Source organism: Lonchura striata, chromosome 2, assembly GCF_046129695.1.
Source record: "Lonchura striata isolate bLonStr1 chromosome 2, bLonStr1.mat, whole genome shotgun sequence".
NCBI classification, from domain to species: domain Eukaryota; kingdom Metazoa; phylum Chordata; class Aves; order Passeriformes; family Estrildidae; genus Lonchura; species Lonchura striata.
In genome coordinates this window covers 86,274,711-86,294,956 of record NC_134604.1, presented here as the reverse complement: position 1 = coordinate 86,294,956, position 20,246 = coordinate 86,274,711, and the positions used below count along the sequence as shown (strand labels likewise).

Below are 20,246 nucleotides of genomic sequence, written 5' to 3'. Positions count from 1 at the left end.
AATTGCAGTAATACTTGTCATTCATAGTATCTTTCTTTTTTTTAATAATCATTGTCTGCATTGGAAAAGAAATGCCTGAGGCAAGCCTTCCTCTCCATCAAATGCAGTTCTGTTTCTTGCTGAAGAAATTAAAAAAGAATTGTTATTCTACCCCAAGACAGCTATGACTTCTCCTCTGTGGGGGTCTGTCTCCACACTTGCAGAGAAATCCATAATAATAAAGCTAAAAGCCAGCATTTGGGGTTCCTCTACAGGGAGAGCATATCATCCTAATTAAATGTTTCTCAAATACGGCCCTGGCTGTGCAACCCACTCCATTTTTTGTCAGATCGCACTACCTGCTTGAAACTTTGTGTTAGAGTAGATCTGGAGAGAAGATAGGAGAGAAGGAAAAGACAATGCCACCACTTCTGTTTGCCTGTTTGTTTGGTACTTTGGTGAATATTTTCTTTCCAGTGATGTAGATTTAGTGTCTTCTTTATTAGAAGTCAAACTCTGTTGCATAGGTAAGCTCCACATAGTTTTTTTGATTAAGGCTTCTTAGTTGTGTATAAGACGGGTTATGACACTCTTTTTAAGTAAAAGTCATAGCTTTTTCTTCAGTGAGTTCTCTGGGTGACGTCTCTAGAAAATGTGCCCTGCTGAAGTCTATACTGGTGTAGATGATGAGTGGAAAAACAGCACAGGTGACTGACCAAGGAGGGGTGATCATTAATATAAGCACAGCAAGCTGCTTTATGGTTATTGTTGTTAGCTTTTACTGCAAATTTACTATCTGCTTTTACACTTTGGGGGCTTTTTAGCAAAAACTATCAGCATTTGCTAGTTTATTCCTTTCTCCTTCTTTCCAGTTTGTAAAGTATAAATGCAGAGTGGGCCATGTGTGACTGCATGGCTGTGTTAAATGGGCAGTGATCTTGTTTCTTAGAGCATAATATTCATCATCCTCTTGTTAATGCTTGATCGATTCATGTCCCATGCCAGTGTTGCATGATGAATTGCAATACCTACACATGCAGTCATTGCATAATGTGTGGCACTTGCCCTCTCTGTAATATTCTGTATTCCATTAGAGGGTTTCTGACTGCTGGCTTTAGTACACAGAGCTAACCATGGCTTTTAGCAGTGAAGAGAGAGATGAAGAACTGAGTTTGAATAATATGTTACATGAAGGCATAATGGTATTGAATATAGCCTGAATCCAGAGAGAGGGAAAGAAAGAAGGGTAAGAGGACATAATGTCACATAGCTAATGAGAACAGCTGAAGAGGGCACAGAGGGAGAAGGCAGAGGCAAAATTTCAAATGTTTTGAGTGTCTGGAAATGAGAATGATCTGTGGGCTATTACTTTGTTTCTTTTTTATGACTTCTATCTCTTTTTACAAATATTTTGTCTATATTATGTTCTGTGCAAGCACAAAAATCAAGCTTTTTATGGAATTAAATGCTACTATTACATCAAGCTCTTTAAAGTCTTTGGAACTTTATCCAGTCCAAGTTTGCATTCAATTCAATAACATTAATTTTACTCTTGTGTTTGCATGTTAGTTATAAAGCTGTTACAATGTTTAAATTACAAAATGTCCAGTACCTAATTATTAATAATCTCAGTGTTATCCTTGAGAGATACATAGATTAACTACCACAGAATAATAATTAGGGTTTCAGCAATAATTGTTTCACTAAAACATAATAAGATAATTAACACTTAATCTGAACCATCTAAACCAACCTTCAAAACCTGCTGCCTACCATGCTACTTTCATTCTTGGAAGCTCTGCATATGGATAATTTCCTACTTCCATAAGTATTTTCCCTTTAGGTGGGAAGATAGAAAGTGACTGTGTGGGTCATCAGGTAAAGACTTCCCCACATCGAAACGTCTGGACTGTGCAGCACAAACCCTTGTGAACACTCTGTATGGTCTCTATACATATGGCCTGCAATAGCTTGAAGCACTGCATTAAAAGACAAAAAATCTGCAGTTTGCTTCAGACTGAGGCATTGCTAGCATGCTGCTCTCTGAAGAATAAATAGCAGAATAGACTCATAGTTATTTTTAGCTTTAGTGCAGGATTTTTCATAACCTTGGGGGGGCAGGGAAAATTTTCAAATTCATATCTTTAATCTGTAGTCAAACATCTCAGTAAAAGTCCTTTGTATGCACTGAGGATCTGCAGCCCTTGGTGAAGTCAGGAGAAATTGTCAATGATCTGAAGTCTCCCAGAAAGTCAGGTCAGTCTTAAAATCTACACCAGGAGACATCTTAATTTTTCTGCTTGCTACAGTGGAACTGAAGCTTTTAGTTATGTGTTTGCTCATGTGCTGCCCCTAAGCTGAGTCACCTTGCTGAACTAGAATTTATTTGATCATAGAATCTCCTGAGCTGGAGGGAACTCACGAGGATCATCAAGTCCAGCTCTTGATCCTGCACAGGACAGCCCCAAGAATCCCACCTTGTGCCTGAGGGTGTTGTCCAAATGCTTCTTGAACTCTGTCAGGCTTGGTGCTGTGACCATGCTGGGGAGCTGTTCCAGTGCCCAACCCACCTGGGTGAAGACCCTTTTCCTAATATCTAACCTAACCTTACCAACACAGCTTCATGCAATTCCCTTGGAATTCTGTCACTGGTCACCAAAGAGAAGAGATCGGTTCCTGCCCTCCCACTTCTACCCTTCCTATTAGATGCCCCATAGCTATTAATTTAGCACAATTGAACATTTTTAGCCATGATATTCAAAAGAAATCTCAACTGCTTGCCTATTTTGACTATTGTGTGACATGTGCAGGCAGCTACAAACCTACTTCTAAAGCACCAAGATGCACAGCTCACACTTTTGCTGCTTGAAGAATGAATCAGTAAGTGACTATATTAAAATTAAGGCCAAATTTGTCTGAAGGAGGCAACATATACAAATATTACCTTTTAACAAGATGATTACTGCAGCTCAAGGCAGAGAACTGCAAATGTGGGTCAGAAAAAGAGTTTAAAATTGCAAATTAAGGAAATGTTTTGCTCTTTTAAGGAGGTTTTTTTTTTTTTGCATTTTATGTCAAGCCAGTAGAGATACCAGAATGCTAAAACAAGAAGATAAAGAAAAACAAAAAAAAATTCTTACTGCATATTAACAGTTTTCTTGTAATGAATAGTGTATTTATTCTTTTAAGAAGCTTTTGAATGTTATCAAGAAAATAATTATGCCTTATGACAGAAACTTTTCCAGATGTTGCATGCTTGAGTGACCCAAGTAACTGAAAAGCCTACATGAACATATTCAACAGTTTGTGGATATAAGAAATTATACTGAATAATGACAATTTAAGGTACTGTGTGACTCTTAGAGGCTTGTGTAACAGAATTATTTGTAACACAAACATTCCAGATTTGCACTGGGATTTCCCATAGAATGATTAAGACTGGAAAAGACCCCCAAGATCATTGAGTCCAACACATATAAAGTTATACACGGGCTTTAGCTATATCCTGTTTTTTGTGGTCTGAGGAGGTTTCAGGAAGTCTTGGGTGTTTTACTCATGATTTCTGAGATGAAGCATCCAGTTTTTTCATCTCCAATATTTTAAAATCAATCAGACTTTCTGGCTGTCAGAATGGCTTTTTAAGTTGTTCCATTGGGAGTTTCCAATTTGGGAATTTCTTCAACGTACTTTTTATATGTGTGTTTGAAATATAGATCCATTGCTAAGAATTTTCAGAGGATTTTTATTACTCATACTGTTGAATTTTACATATATGGAAAATATGATCTAGGCAACTTCAGACTTGTTAATTTGACCCTAATAGGCTTAGATTTTTTTAAAAAAGAATAAATAATTAAAGATAGGGGAATTGAGTGGAGGGAGGATGAAACACAATCTATTTTTCTAAGATAGGTCATGTCAAACTGGCCTAGTATCTTTTTTTAATAAGAAATTAGGTTTTCTAGAAATATAAATGGGTTAGATCTGGTCTCTCTGGATTCTACTGAGCCATTTAACATGGTGTTGCATCAAAAATACTGTTCAAGCTGGAGTAAGACCTATAAATGCACACAAAAGAATTGCCATGGGAGAGAAAGAAGGAGATTGATATATATGACAAATTATTCTCTGGGAGTTGGTTTGTTTAGTTTTCTTGAGGCTTTTTTATTTGGTTGGTTTTGGTTTTTCCTGGAGTTGATATTGTTGGCATGCTGTACTGAAAGCAGGCTGTTGAAACTTGTGGATTGGAGGGAGACGTTAATTTCTAGTGCACAGTTTTAGATGGAGTGACTAAATAGTTAATTGGACAACTAGATAATACTAATGGGATGGAATTCAACCCAGCAACGTGTCAGGCCACACATTGTCATGAATTCTCTTACCCAGTTTAACCTTGGCATCAAAATTAGCAGTATGACAGTCTGAGCTCTTATGTAATCAGTGGAAAGGGGCAGATTTTTAATTAGGCACCCAACTCCTGCTTTCTGTCTTGACTGTTAACAGAGCCTGGGCACCTGACTGTGGCATCAGTGCTGAATGCCTGAAACTGGATGGTGCTACAGCCTCAGCTTAGGAAGTAATGCAACTTTTCCTATGAAGAGGGAGTTCAGCAATGGAAGATTTTGAAGGAGAAAGGCCTATATGAGGGTAAGTGGGTTTAAGTTTGTTTAGTCTGTCAGTTTGGCACCATCGTGAAAATGATGTATGGGGTACAGGCAAGTGTCAAAAAGAGGTATTTCCAGCTGAGGGGGGGAATCTCAGCTGGGTGCATCTGGGCTGGGACCTGATACAGCGTAAGTGTGCAACACCTCTTGCAGTGTCTGAAAAACTTCACCTCAGTATGTGATAGAGGCAGAGAAAACTGAAAGAGGGTGGATTGAGATTAGATATGAAGAAGTAATTTTTTACAGTGTGAGTGGTGAGATATTGAAACAGGTTGCCCAAAGAAGCTGTGGATGCCCCATCCCTGGGAGTGTTCAAAGCCAGGTTGGGTGGAGCTCTGGACAACCTGGTCTACTGATTGAGTTAGTACATTCACCTAGCACTTGGATAAAATATTCAGCCAACATAGAATGCATAGTGATAATTGCATAACACATGACAGTAATCAGTAGAAAAATGCTTTATGTGCAGTTAGGGGCAAGTTTAAAGATTTATGAAGGTCAGTGATTGCTTGGATTCTTAGGACTTAGGCTGTTTGGCAGCTTGTGCTTTTCGATTACTCCTGCAGAGTGTGATGCTTACTGTCTGCTGTATTGCCCTGCAGTTCCCCTGCACAGCACATGGAAAGCTGTGTGATAAATCAGGCTTTCAGGGAATTTTTAGGGCTGGACAAAGGCGTATTAAGTTTAGCCTGTGACAAATATACATTTAGAAGCTGACTGCTGCATAGCAAACTCATGACCACTGAGAGAAAAGCTTGCTCTGAAGAGAAAACTGGTTGTAGATCCCTGATGTGCCTGTAGTGACAAGTGATGGGTGCAGCACTTACAGTCAGTGAGAGCTCTTGCCCCAGAAACCTCCTTAGTGTGACAAACACTGAAACTTAAAACTGTGCATTGGTGAAGAGCTGCCCTTTCCCTGGATGCTGTTTGTCCCAATGCTGGGCTCGAAAAGGAGTTGAATCCATTGAGCAAGGGTGAGTAATGCACTTTCTGCTTTGTTGCAAATCCTGAGTTGCTCTAATTTGCTTTGTCAGCTATTTAGAGATTGATCAGGTTGCTCTTTACCAGAAATCTTCATAAAATAGCAGGAGGAAAATACCACAGCAATAAACATTTTTAATGTACTTCTGGTAGCACTATGCTTAGTTTTCTAGTTATTTGTTCATTAATAAGGGCTCAGCCTGAGATTCTGAGGTTTTTAAGTGCTGAGAAAAATATCAGGAGAGAATAGTATGGCTTCTCTTTTTTTCCCACTTCTGCTTTGTAATAATTATTGTATAGTGGTACTCCATTGTTATTGTTCTGTGGTAAAAACAATTGTATGATGATCTCATAGTCCTTACTTGGAAAGTTGCCATAATGAAGAAATACTCTGTTTATGCACTGGATTGTCAGTAGTTTGGAAGGGGGTTATTCTGTTGGAAACAGAGTGCTTTGAATGACAGCCCAAAAGGGGGGATGACAAGGAGGGGAGGATTGAGAAGATAAGTGTGAATATGTGTCAGGGCTCTTTCAGGTTTATTTTTTATTAGAGTCATGGTCAACTAACTTAGATTTAGAATCGGTCCCAGTGTATATGTGGCTTTTTTTTCCCCCTCTGTATTCTAGGTTTTATTTAGCTCCAAGTCATGTTTTTCTGGCTAGTAAACTGGGGTTTTTTTTGAAAATCAGTCTAAGCCTCTTCCTGAGAGACAACACTTGGAGCATCTTAGGCCTGTATGGCTGTCACTTAAAATGACCAGAAAAACTGGAAGAACATCACTTCCAGAAGATGTTTCTGGAAAAGAAAAGATTATAAGGTCTGAGGGAACCCTAAATTTCAGGAAAAAGATATTTCACACTCATATTGGGGAAGAAGAAGAAACAGAAGAATTTCCAGCAAACCCACATTCTTTGTGTGTGGGAATGGGCAGTGAGGAGGATGGTGGTGGATCAAATAAGCACAATCTACTGCTGTAGATCATTACTAAACATGAGATGCTGGACTGCAAATTTAATCTTGTTTCATAGCCTCTTAAAATAGCTGTTCGAAAGTTAGAGAAAATGATCTTTTGAAGATTCCTATCCTTCCCTACTCAATTCTATCTAGTTGCCTCTTTTGCTTAACTTCAGTACAGTTCAGTGAAGTGAATCCCATCCAAAGACTGTACTCCTCGTTTAACCTTTTCATAGCATGGTGTTTAATCTAAGTAAACACTGTCCTTGTTCTTTGTTCACACACATTCTTAAACAATAATAAAAAACTAAATATTTTTCTACTACAAAACCACGTGAACTAGTGAACTGTGTCTTTGCTGAGCTGTGCACAGCACAAGAGAGGAGGTTATTCCAACTTATTTGCATATTCTGTCATGATATTTTTAATAGTATGTTTGCTGTTAGGATAGAATATATGCTATAAAAACTGTAAATTTTGCTAAGGTATTTTGGGGGTTTGTAGTCAAACATGATAGAGATAATTTATGCTTGAAATGTGTTTTGAAACAAGAATATATACCTTGCAGAATATTTATGTTCAAGATCATTCTGTAATTTTCATATTTAAACCCCCCTATATTTGATACAGTTCCTGCTAAATTTTAACTCCAGAAATGTCTAGAATGTGAAGATAAAATAATCTGAAATATTCTTTTAAAACTATTTCTTTTAATAAGTTGTCTGAAATTATATTTCTGCCTTTTCTCCATTTTAAGATGAGCAAAGAAAGAGTTTTAAAAGTGCTGCTCAGCTATTAACATTGAGCTGTTTTTACTGTGACTTTTGAACACTGGTCTGGTGTTTCTAAGTGTAGGCATTTTTCACTTGTGGTTGTGCATGTTCATTTTGAAGACTTTCCTTCAGTCAAATCTGCTGTGGTCTGAGACAAGGTGGTTTTTGGAGTTGTCCCAGGCAGCTGCCAAATACTGTCAAACATTCAAAGTAGAGGTGTAGAGAAAAATAGTGGTGTGGAGGAAACTCCAGTTGTATAACTCCAGTTGTCCTGGGAGCATCCAGTTGTCCTTGGGATAGTGGGATTGATGGGCCAAAAAACTTGGCATAGAATTGCAATTATTTATCAACGTAATGATTTTGATGTTTCTGTAGTTACTGGAAAAAAAAAAGCCATCACTGCTCTATTTTGTTATTGTTTTGTAGTTCATAGACTGAAGAAACATGAACTAGGTAAAAATAGAAATTAGAGTTTAAGGGCATTTTACATATTTTTAACAATAAGTTAGGGGATAATACAAAGTTTTCAAAGTCAACAATGATGCACTATCACAGATGAACTCTTTTTTCACAGCTGTGTACTTAAATGGCTGTTGAAGATAAATTCTGAAAAAAGTCTTTTGTGAATATTTAAGACATATGGCATGTATCAATAGTTTGACATGTAGCATTTCACTTCTTTGAATTACTTTAATAATAATAAAAAAAGTGTTAATAATTTCCTGATATTTCACCATTAATCAGCTTTGAAAAACATATACTAGCAAAAGAAAGGCTTTTTCTATTTTGGATTCAAAGTAGGACAAACCAGCATTGTTTTGTGTGGTGCCTGTTGGTGCATTTTATCCTCAAACAATGGGTTATATGTGTCAACCCATTTGCTTTGATGGGTTAAGTAATAGTTATCAAGTCAACTCTGCCACACAGGGTCTTCTATTTCTTTGAGAAGGAAGGCTAGGAAATAAACGTTTTCAGATAGTATTTGATATGGAAAGAGAAAAAATTGAAAGAAAAAGGTTTTGAGGACTGTTTTTTTAAGGAAGCTCTGCTGGGAGCAAAAGTCAAGCTGGGGGGCAGTGATTATGGATACAAAGGAAAAAACAGATGCCCAGAGCTCTGGGAATGAGTGGTGTCAGCTGGTCATGTTTTGTTATGTGTTTGTTGATATTTATTATACTTTAGGAGTTGGAGAAATGCACTTGGTTGTACTCCAGCCAGTCTCTAATTGAGAATTTGGGTATCTTGCTGTGCAGTGAAGGGAAGAGGCAAATGCAGACAAAAAATGTCTTTTGATTTTTCTTCAAGTCTTAAAGCAGCTTGTAACTGTCCCAGGACAGCTCCAGTCATCTGGTGCCACTCTTGTGGGTCTTGTTTAAAAACTGTACTTCTTTCCCTTCCCCAGGAGCACCAATGAGTACCAATGAGTATTTGGCATCCATTACAAAACATCTTTCATTAGACTAGACTAAATCAGCTTGCTAAATAGGAACCTCACAGAATAGGAAAGATCTCTTCTATGTCCAGCTGCATCCATCACTAGAGAGATGACACTGGCATATTAAATGTCTTGGCTTTGAAGTCATTTAGCACAAAAGGAGTATGATAGCTCTTGTCCAGGGGTCAGTTTCCATATTAGTGATCAAAAAGGAAAATCTGAACATGAGATCTGAAAGGATTTTAGTTTGTAAAAGTGCCTGGAAAACAGGGCAATTACCACATAGTCACTGGTTTCCTAGAACTGAGGAGGAATTAACAGTATATTTTGCCCTGTTGAGGCCTGCATTCTGAGTTGTGATCTTGGCACATTAAGGAGTCCTTGTATAATGTTACAGAATGCATTAGAAAAATCCATTTGGATAAGTGTTTACAAATTCTATTCTTACTTGTGCAGGATGGGCCTGGGGACTGTCACTAGTGAGAAAAATTGAATATGTTTGTTTGAACTCTAATTATTTGGATGCTGCTGTTGTCCACTCCCAGGCGATCTAATTTTACCTGCAGATGTAAAAGGCAGATATAGCTGCAGTTTCATGACATATTCTTTTATGCAAATGTTAATAAATATGTTAACTTTTGCATCTTCTACATGACTGTACAGTCACATTTCTATACCTTCTCATCTCCTCTGGATCTCTGAAAACACTCATCCATTTACAAGACTGTACTTTATGGTACCAATCATTTAAATTAGCTAAACATTTAATGGGGCTTAGGTGATATAATAACTTGTAGAGTATAAATGAAGGATAGAGGACATTTTTTGTGACTTTTAAAGACTTTATTGTGAACTGAGGCTACATACCTGATGTTCTCTAGCACTCAGATCATTTCATAGCCAAAATAAGGATGCAATTCAGTAGCTCATTGTCTGTAAAATGCTCCTTAAAAATCTTGTCTGTATAACCCCAGAGCCATCCCTTCTAAGGTATTTAGCCACAGAGATATTCAGAATGTTTTTGTTGGATGCACACTAATAACACTTTTTCTGCATCATCCTTTAGTAGCTGGGTTTTCACAGGGCTTTGACACTGTTGTGGCTTCAGTATTAGAAGGTCAAGGCTACTCTCCATCATTTCGACCAGTGGTTCCTGACTTCTTCCAAATAGGAAATGCCAGACTGATTTTTTTTCTAACTCACTTTGTTTTGAACTAGCAAATATACTAATTGTTTGTAACTATATACTTTACGAAAACTGTTTGACCTGCAGAGTTTCAGTTACACTCTGTTTTCATTTTCTTTGTTTAAAAAAGATGGCATTCTTGAAAAAAGATTGCTTTCTTTTTTTTCCTTTTTTAATTGCATAAAGAAAGTTATTAATAGCCTTTCCCTTTTCAGAACTGGAAAATACCAAGAAAGACATTTGCTCACACTTTCCAAATACAAATTTGCTTCTAAATTGAGACCAAATATGGAAAAATTTAGAATGTTAGGTGAGTATTTTGTGTAGTTCTGAGCAGATGGAAACAGCTGTTTAGTTCTTATAATGTTTAGGTTGATGGTTTTAAATTGTCCATGAACTATGCAAATAAAATTGGTGGGAAGTGACTGAGGAATACAACCCACGATCAGTAGCTCTAAATTAGCTTGTTCTTCCACTGGAAAATTTTCAGGGCGTTTTCAAATCAGAAAAGATTGAAAGCTATTGATAACCGAGTTTAATAATGTCTCATTTAGTTTTGTCATGCAGTTCTAGCTTATTTCACTTCTAAAAGTTAAAAAGTTGAATTTTGTGACATTTGCTTTTATTTGACAAAGATGTAGAACAGTGTTGTCCATGATTCACAGTGGTATCTCTGTGGGCAGACAATCATATGTTTTCAGTGGAAGCAGGTATATTGTGCTTGTAATGTGGAAGTTATCCAAATGATGACAAACTGTCCTGACTAGCCTCTTATGGCTAGCTCTCTTGCATCTTTAGTCTATAAAATCTCTGTAAATGAACTCTGTAGAGTAGAGGGGAGATCTGCAGGACCTGAAAAGACTGAAAACAGTAAAATTAGTGCTCTTAACTGTTGAATAAATTAGCTCATGAAGCATGGGACCACAGCATCTCCTGGTACATGTAAACAGTGAAGAATGGCACAAAATTCCACATACATGCTGTTACAATCACAATCTTTTTTATAAAAGTGCAAAGATGAAACTCATGTTATATTTAAAGACAAGTAGTTGTTATTTTAATTAAAACTCACTACAGGCCGATCCAGGAATCATTGGCTGGATCCAATAATCACCGGAAAATAAATAATGCTTCTGTATAGGACAAAGTCTCAATAAGTAACTATGCAGTTCAATTCATTGAACACATAAAGTGTCTACCTCTGTCATGCTCTAATGCTCACCTTTTGTCTCCCCCTCTGGACTGTAAGGTGGCTTCAGTGTGGTCGTGGGTGTGTGGAGGCGTTTCAGCAGTTGTCAGCATCCAAAGGACTTCAGATAAGGAAGGATCTGAATATCTGAGGAATATGATGTTCATGTTGGTAGTTTCTTCTTCTCCAATCTAGGATCCATTTAGGGTCATTTTTATATTTGCTGACAAGCTTTTAAATGTGGCTCTTTTCTCGTTGGTCTGCAGCTCTGAGTTACATCCAGATTTACTGTTTGTGATACCATACATAAAATTGATCACTCTAGAACTAATTTTGCCCAGCCTTAAGTCTGCAGTTCTTTAAGTGACCATGGGTGAGCTATAGCCACAGTCCCTCCACGTGCCAGCTCTGTGCCCTCTTTTCATCTCATGTTTCTACTCCATCCTATGACTCCAAGTCTGAAGGCCTCTGCTATCATGCCAGGCCTTTATTTTTCTACACTAAATCCATGTGCTGAGTTGTAAAATTATAATAGTACCATGCAAATATGAACAAAAATTAAAACAAATCAGCCACAGACGTCCGTGCAGTTGGAAAAAATTGTCACAGCTGAACCAAGTTCAATTGCAGGCTAAAACAAAGTTGCAGGCAGGTCAATAGAAGTTCAAACAAAGCAAGTCTGAAAAACCTCAATGCTCAATGTTTGCAAGCCCTGCTGCAAGGTCAGCAGGGTGATGGTGATGGCAGTGCAGTATCTGCAGGGCTACAGGGTAACAGAGCTGCAAGGGCCAGTGAGGGGCACTGGTAAAGACCTTAAATACAGATGTCTGGGTGTGATACCCAGCTCAGAAGTTCTCAGGATGCTTTTCAGCTGAATATAGGAGTGCAAACATGGAGATGCCACACAGAATACCAGTGCTGCTCATTTACTGTTTTTTCTCAGTCTCTAGTATTGCCTGCTCTCAGAGAAGACTCCAGGCTTGATTAAGCTTTTGTTCTGACCCAGTCTTTATATCCAGCTTTTGGTCCCACCCTTTGGCCAAAAGGTACTGCCTCTCCAGCAGAAACAGTGGGTGTAGGAACATGTGGTCACTCTGTGGTGCAATTCAGTAGCTTAGTTTAACCTGTTGCTGAAAGTGGCTTTGAAGAGGTGACGGACTGTTAATGCAGTGTGGCTGAAATGTAGCTACCTGTTCTCATCAGGGCCTGAAGATCAAGACAGGTAGCTATGGGCAAAACAATCATTTCTGCTGCCTTGCTCTGGAGGTTTGACTGCTGAGGTAGGCAGCATGCTTATGAATTTCTGATAAAGTGTGGTGGGAGGCAACAGAAGTTAGCAAAAGTCGGCGTCACTGTGGCTTGCCATAACATGCAAAAATTGGGAGTCAAATAGTCATGAGAGTGAGTTAGTCATGAACTTAAGAAAGGAAAGTAATTTGGGATACATCACTCACGTTTTCAGGCTTTTTTGTATTCATGCAAAATTTACTTCTAAAAAAAGTGAAATTCATGTAAACTTGGCCTGTAGTAACATACCAGTTTTAGAAGTCATGTAAGTGCTTGGAGAATTGACAAAACTCTGACATTTAAATTTATATTTTTGAACACTGAGTGCTGCAAGGTGGCATTAATATATATCCTTTGTATTTGCATACCATTTATAAATTTTTTGTGATTGTTGCTATCATCTCTGCAGCAGTTGTTATTTTTTAAAATTAATTTTTGAAAGCCACTAAACTGTATCAGTTCTAAAGATGTATCAGTACTAGCTGCTGAAATAAACCAGTAGATGGTGGATACAGCTACTTGAAAATTGTTTTTAAAAGCCCTGTACTCCAGAAATCATACTTTATAGGAGTGTTAATATTCTTTGAATTCCTGGAAATTTGGACTGAATTGTTTATTACATCTGGTCTGCTAGTAGCTGAAAGAAAAGAATGTTATTGTGGAATAAATTATTGCACAACACATACTGCAGCTACACAAGTACTTGTTACCTTCTCTGTCTGAATGGAGCATTTTAACCAGTAGTATGCTGGCATGAGGAGACATGAACCTTTGAAATAGGTACCTGCAATATTTTTATTTATCCTCAGCTGTTCATATATTTGCTCATCTTGCACATGAAAACTGTCAGAGCAGCTGAAATACCTTCTGTTACTCTTACCAAACTTTACTTTTTGTTGTTTCTGTCTCAGAGATAACATCATAATATCTACTACATGGCATTTATTTTCTTTAATAGCTTTTTTGCTCAAGCACACCTCAACAAAGAATATAGTATTTTGGTAAGGCTGATAGTCAAAACTGGGGAAACTCACAAGAATTTTCACAAATAGGGAACAATTTTTGAAATATGGTATTCTAATAGAAAGCTATTGATCTTAGATACTGATTTGTAATGAAACTCACAGAAATATGTCAGTGACATTTTGTCTGATTTCCTCTTATGACACTTCAGATAGTCAAGCCACTTACCTATTTTCTTTGTACCTTGTGTTCTTTATTTATTCCAGGTTTTTGCTACTGATTTGGGCTTTTTTAATTTAACAGCCAAATACCAGCCAGTTTCAATATATTCCAAATATAATTCCAGTATGTTTTAAAGTGATTGATGATCATCAGTTCTTATCATGATTCCTACATGATTTGGTTTCATTTGCTCTGCTACAAGTATGACAGAGTGGGTCAGGTTGGAAGGGACCACAGTGGGACATCTGGTCCAACCTCCTGCTCAAGCAGGGTCATCCCAGAGCACTTGGCAAAGAATTGTGTCCAGACAGTTCTTGAATATCCCCAGTGAGGGAGACTCCACACCCTCTGTGAACAATCTGTTCCAGGGCTCAGTCACCTGCACAGTAAAGTTCTTCCTCATTTTCAGGTGGACCTTCCTGAGCATCAGTTTCTGCTCATTGTGTCTTGTATTGTTTGGCACCAACAAGAAGGCTCTGGCTCCATCCTCTTCACACCCTTCCTTCAGATATTTGTGTGCATTGATGAGGTCCCCTCTCAGTCTCTTGTCAAGACTGAACAGGCCCAGCCTTCTCAGCCTTCTCTCATAAGAGAGACGCTCCAGTCACTTAATCATGTTTATTGCCCTCCCTGGGCTTGCTCCACGAGCTCCATGCTTCTCTGGCACTGAAGAGCCCAGAACTGGGCACAGCACTCCAGATGTGACCTCACCAGGGCTGAGCAGAGAGGCAGGATCACCTCCCTCGACCTGCTGCCAATGCTCTTCCTGATGGTCCCCAGGACACCATTGACCTTCTTGGCCCCAAAAGCACACTGCTTTTTCATGGACAGTTTGTTGTCCACCAAGACCCCCTGGTCCTTCTCTGCAGAGCTGCTTTCCAGCAGGTTGTCCCCAGTCTGTGCTGGTGCCCAGGTTTGTTCCTCACGAAGGGCAGGATTCTGCGTTTGCTTTCATTGCATTTCAAATGGTTCTTCTGTGCCCATCCCTCCAACCTGTCGAGGTCTTTCCAAAGGGCTGCACAGCACTCTGTGCTATCAGCCACTTCTCCCAGCTTTGTGTCATTAGAACTTGCTGAGGAGGCATCTGCCCCTTCATCCAAGTCCTTGATGAAGGACAGTAGTGGGCCCAGAATTGAACCTTGGGGGACACCACTAGTGACAGGTCCCTGTAACTTGTCAAGGAAACTATTTTAAGATACTGGCAGGAAACCAAAGCAGCACACCCCCTCCATTGTATGTTACAGGGTGATCTTACTGTTTACCCACAGGGTAGTGCTGGCATTAGAAAGGATTCCTTTCACTGGGACAGCTGTTCCACCGAGGCGTTCAAATGGGAACAGTGGTGGGAAGCAGAGACTGTTGTTGGCCTCTGAGGAGTTAGAGGCTTATGCTTCCAAACTGCCAGCATCCCACCACTTGTTCACATGACTCCATAAAGAAATGCAGGGAACAGCCCTGCAGTCAGGATCTTGGCCTGCAGCAACCCTCTCTCCCATTGATTTAGAAAGGTCAGTGTAAGCAAGCAAACAATTTTATTTTCCAGGAAGAAGCAATTAAAGCAGCACAAAGAAATCAGATACTGGAACAACAGAAAAAATATCAGAAATATATGAACAAAACACAGTTCAGGAGTACAAAAGTGTTGATGGAGAAATGTGCACCAGAAAATTTGCATCAGTAGCTTAAGACTCTAGTTTTGCTATGCTGCCTAAATCTTAGTAATAAACTTTGTGGAATATTACTCCTACACTAACATTTATTTTTAATTTTCTAAATACTTGACACTGTTTCAAATCCTGAGTCAATTAGTTATATCTTATTTTAAACATGTATGTTAGAGAAAGAATTTGTGCATTGCTGGTTTGTCTTTAGGTGCTGTTGTGTATTTTTCATTTATATAAACATTTAAAATAGTAAGTGTAAGTATCACAGAGAGTCAGAATAATGCCATGAGTGTATGAATATTATAGGCAGGTAGATCAGATAGTTCCCTAGACCATTTGTTGTAATCCAAACTTGACCAAAACTTTTTATTACAGATCTTGTTTCAGTGCTTTAGTCCCTCTATCTTATCTGTGGTCTCCCTCACATTGTCTGTATGAGGGAGAATATGTTAATGCCATTGATCTGTAAACAACAGCAGTATGAAATCTTTAGCAAATGTTATGTGTGTCTGGTTCATCTCCATTTCAGGTCATAAAGCATTGGGGTTTGGATTTTGTTTATGGTTTCTGCTTTGTTGTGGGTTTTTTTTTGTTTGTTTGTTTGTTTGGGTTTTTTTTGGTTGGTTTTTCTGGGTTTTGGGGTTGTTTGGTTCAGGGGGGGTTTGTCTTTTTTTTTTTTTTTTTTTTTTTTTTGTGTGTGTGTCTGTTTTTGGGGGCGTGCTTGGGTTTTTTTGTGGATTGGTTGGTTGGTTGGTTTGTTTTGTTTCATTGGGTTTTTTCCCTGCTGTTTATTGCAGCAGGAGGAGTTCAGAGAGGGAGTTTATTTTTTCCAGCTAGAGCAGTGTGTTTCTGCATTGTTAGCTTCATGATTATGTTGAAAGACTGCTCTAGGAGAGGCAGGTGTTTGGGAGGATGTTTAAAGGACCACCAAACTCTGAGAAGTGTTTCCAGTCCAGACTCTTCAACAGAAAATATATCCCCTGTTCTCATGGGCTTCTCCATGTCTGTGTAGGTTGTGTGAGAACCCCAGGTCATGAGGAGACAACTCATCCCATGCACAGGAAACTTTACCACAAAGTGTCCAGCACGTTTCTTGTGAAGAGGGTAAAGGTTAATTTTGGGCAAAGACCACTTGTAAGCTGTTTCAGTTTCTGCTGGTGAAGTGACAGAGGAGGCTGAGAGGGTTGGACTTCCAACTTCCCTGTAGCAAAACGTAGCATTTTCCATAGCATTGGACTGCGTTCTGCTTGATAAAAGCTGCTCTGCAAAGTGAAACAGAGCTGTGCTTTTTTCCTTTTTAGCTAACAGATGTGTGTTACTAATGCTCACTTCCACCTCTGAATGTGTGTATTTTTGTGCTCCTAGAAGCACTAAAGGAATAAAAATATCGTAATGACAAGTGAAATTAAAACAGTATCTCATTAAGAAGAATGCTGACTGTATTTCTGTTGTGAATATAGACAAACAGTTTTAATTTGCACAGAGAACTAAGTCACCTAAATTGCAGTTTCCTGTTAAAAGTACTCAAATATATTAAAGAGGTAAAACTGGGGTTTTAGATTATTTGAGTTTACTGAAGTTTACTGGAGACAGGATCAAGAATAAATTTTGTGACTTACAAACTTATCTTCAGCTAAGTGGAATCTGTGGACAGGAAAGCAAAAAGAAATCAAGCTACTTCCTGGTGCTGAAATGCCCTTTTTTCTTAATATCACTGAAAGGTTGCATTCAGGGATTTCCACGTTGCACAAATACATTTGTTACATCTTGCATTAGTTGATTTCATTTTCTTGTGGAAGACTTTTCCCTGTTCTTGCTGCAGTTTCTCACTCAGAATCCTCAGGGGAGCTTCAGAGAGTGACAAGAAGATTCTTCAGGCCAAACTTAATATTTTTGTCTTTGTTAATCAAGGTTCTGGGAAAAGGGAACCATTAACCAGGCTATGAGGGGAACCTAGACTTCAGAAGGGGGAGATACAGCCTCTCTGTGGAACTGACAGATTGGTACCAGTCAATGGTGTCTTTGTGGGGAATTAATCTCAGTGGGAGGCAAAGGTTCAAATTGGATGCTGGTACCACTTGCATTCTTTTGCCTTCCCAAGGCCTAGATCAGGGAATGAATGGACTGAAACTGTTGTCAGCCTATGGATCCGCAGCAGGCATAGTCTGTGTTGCTGCCCCTGTGAGTTTGGCTGGAAGGATCTGACTCAAGGTGAGTCAGAATAAACATTTGCATAAGTGAATAATAATAACTGAATAACAAATAAATATTCACATAACTGAAGGAAGGCTTGTTCAGAGGCCTTTTCTGAACAGAGGTCTTTACCAATACTGGAGATCAACAACAGCCTCTCATGCTTCTGTTGAAAACTGGGCTTGCAGCAAAGCTTCATGAAGTGCAAAGCTGCCCAGTTTGCCAACATCCACTGTGTGCTGTCTTAGTAAGGGCAGAGCCAAAGACTATGTGTAGATAAATCATGCCATCTTCAGGAGAGCTTGCCTCAACATGAATTACATTAGCCTTGGCATTGCTGTCTGCTTGAGTGGTACCAGTCATTGGAAACTATCCATTTAAGGATAGATACCATCTCAGGAAACTATGTGATCTCTTAATACTACCTTTAATTTGGTAAGAATGCTACTTCCTTTAGTTATTATCAAAAACATGATCATAAAGTTGTCATTCAGGAGAGGGATCAGAGCACCTGTTGTTTGGCTAAGCATTGAGTAAAGGGAACTCACCCCTGCCTGAGCTTGCACAACTGCAGGAGGGATCCAGTTTGCCCATCTGCATCAGGACTAAGTGAATCATCTAATTAATTTTTATAATTAGAGAGAGGTATCTCCAGGAGGTGACTCATCCCACCTACCTTGGAAAATAGTGACTTGTTCTCTGGAAGTGCCTGTGTCTCACCACTGACTGCTCAGAGAACCTGAGTGCTGAGCTGAGATCAGACACCTACCTCCTTCTTTAGGTGAGATAATACCTTTCTGTAAGTGATAAGAGCTCATACTAAGTTCTTAAGCCTTCTTGGGTAATTGGTAGGGCTGGTGATTAAATCAAACCGTGACTGGAATTCCCAGTTTCTTTTACTGCAATATGGGATAAATGGGAAGTCTTAAAAGACATAGCCTTTTAGTGTAAATGCACTTGAATGAGATGGCAGCGTTCAAGTAGAAACCTTCATTTAACCTGTGGTAAGCTTAAAAATAATTTGCTTTTACTGTATACTCATTGCCAGCTCTTTGTAGAAGCCTCCCTCGCCTAGTATTTTCACCCAATGGAATAAGAGACCTACATCCTGATCTTTTGAAGACAGGACACAGGACTGACACAAGATCTTGTCTTGTGACAGTAACAGTTAGAACTCTTCCAAACAATGTTTTGAAAGTTTAGCTGTAGAAAAGCAAGCATAGCAACAAATGCTGTCTCCTAGTCGGCATATCATATACATTCCTTTTTCCTAAGAGCACCAAGCCTTTTGATAGACATGTTTACGTATGTTTCTTACAGCTGTTCTACCCACTCACCAAATACTGCCCTGAAGTCAGTCCTTTTCAACATAAGCTTATTTCTTTGTGCTCCTACTCTGACTGGGTATTGCCATCACTAATGCTCAGCGAGGTCCAGTAGAAGATCAGTTTTTCTGTTTTCAGTAAACTTTATTGTGAGCACTGGTAATCAGAAGTTACATTTACAGTTAATCTGACAATGGTACCTGCCCACTGGATGTGATTTATGCAGTATAAAAAGACTGTGTAATAATATGACTATTATTTTGTTAATTTTTTTAGATGTGGATTTAACTGATACTATGATATACAAAATCCCTCCCCACATAAGGAAAAGAGCCCTCTGTAAGTATGATCCTTGTAAGTAATGTAAAGATGTATCATTGGATGATAAAGTAATATTGCAATTTAAAGGAATAGTTGAGGTCTTAGAGAGCCTGGGAAAATTACTACATGCACTAATATTTAAATAGAAATAGCTTCAAAACAAATGAGATACCTCTTTTAGCTTATCAAGGATTCATCCTTTGTAAGGACGTCAGGTATTGCCGAGATTTTAGCTGAAAAGCAGCTGGGCTCTTGAACCTAATTGCTGTCTGACCTGTACCTTGGTGAGCATGTTAGTTATTCTCTAATATGTTATTTGTAGATTTTGGGGGGAGGGCCTATGGCATTCTGTCTAAATCTCTGCAAGTACATTTTGTAGGTCTCTTCATCAGGCAGTTAGGTTTAATAGACTTACAGACTGTTAAACATCACGTTATATAAAGAACAAACCAAGGAAAGCCTATTGCTGAAAGAAGGGAAAAATATAGGAGAATGAAAAGCCTTGGAAACTGTTAAAGAATTTTGATGGAAGTTTCATTTGAATAAATACTAGGACAATCAGTACTATTTGAGAAAGGTTGGTTATTCACTAGCTACTTAAACATTAATAAATACAATAAAGTTTTTTACTGTGTGTGATCAAACCTTGGAACAACCAGGATGTCTAAAGAGGTACATTCTTGTTCAAAACTAACTGGACACAGTCCTGAGAAGCTTCCTGTGAGCAAGGGGGTTGGATTAGATAAACTCCAGAATTTATACAACCTCAACTATTCAATATGCATTGAAAATCTGCCTGCTTTAATATTTGGCTGTCAGAAATTTTGTATATAGGCACAGTGTTGTTTTGTACACTATCACTGAATTTCAGAGCTTTGGGGATGGGATGTTCAGAGATCTCAATTTCTGCTTCTTCCATTCAACAATTTTTTTTTCCTATTTGGAATTGACTTTTGACATGTTATATAAACCTGATTGAATCAAATTCTTAGTTCTAGGTAACAGACTGGCTTATTTTGTAGGCAAAGTCCAAATTCTTTCTTTCCTAGAATGAGCTCCTCATTTAAAATGTGGTTTCTATGCTGATGTAGATGACCAGGGCTGTGTTA

At 38.6% G+C, this 20,246-nt stretch overlaps 1 protein-coding gene across 15 annotated transcripts in view; it reads left to right on the top strand.

The window, feature by feature from the left end:
- INPP4A (inositol polyphosphate-4-phosphatase type I A) overlaps positions 1-20,246 on the top strand; it is a 107,756-nt gene that overhangs the window by 41,070 nt on the left and 46,440 nt on the right. For 10 of the 15 annotated variants that reach the window (XM_021546610.3, XM_021546609.3, XM_077781534.1 and 7 more), the window contains 2 exons: positions 4,483-4,626; positions 19,093-19,155. The gene's annotated coding sequence lies outside the window, so the exon portion shown is untranslated. Of the gene's footprint in view, positions 1-4,482; positions 4,627-5,596; positions 5,618-19,092; positions 19,156-20,246 lie in introns of those variants that run through there. The other 5 variants (XM_077781531.1, XM_077781533.1, XM_021546604.3 and 2 more) reach the window with 3 other exon arrangements.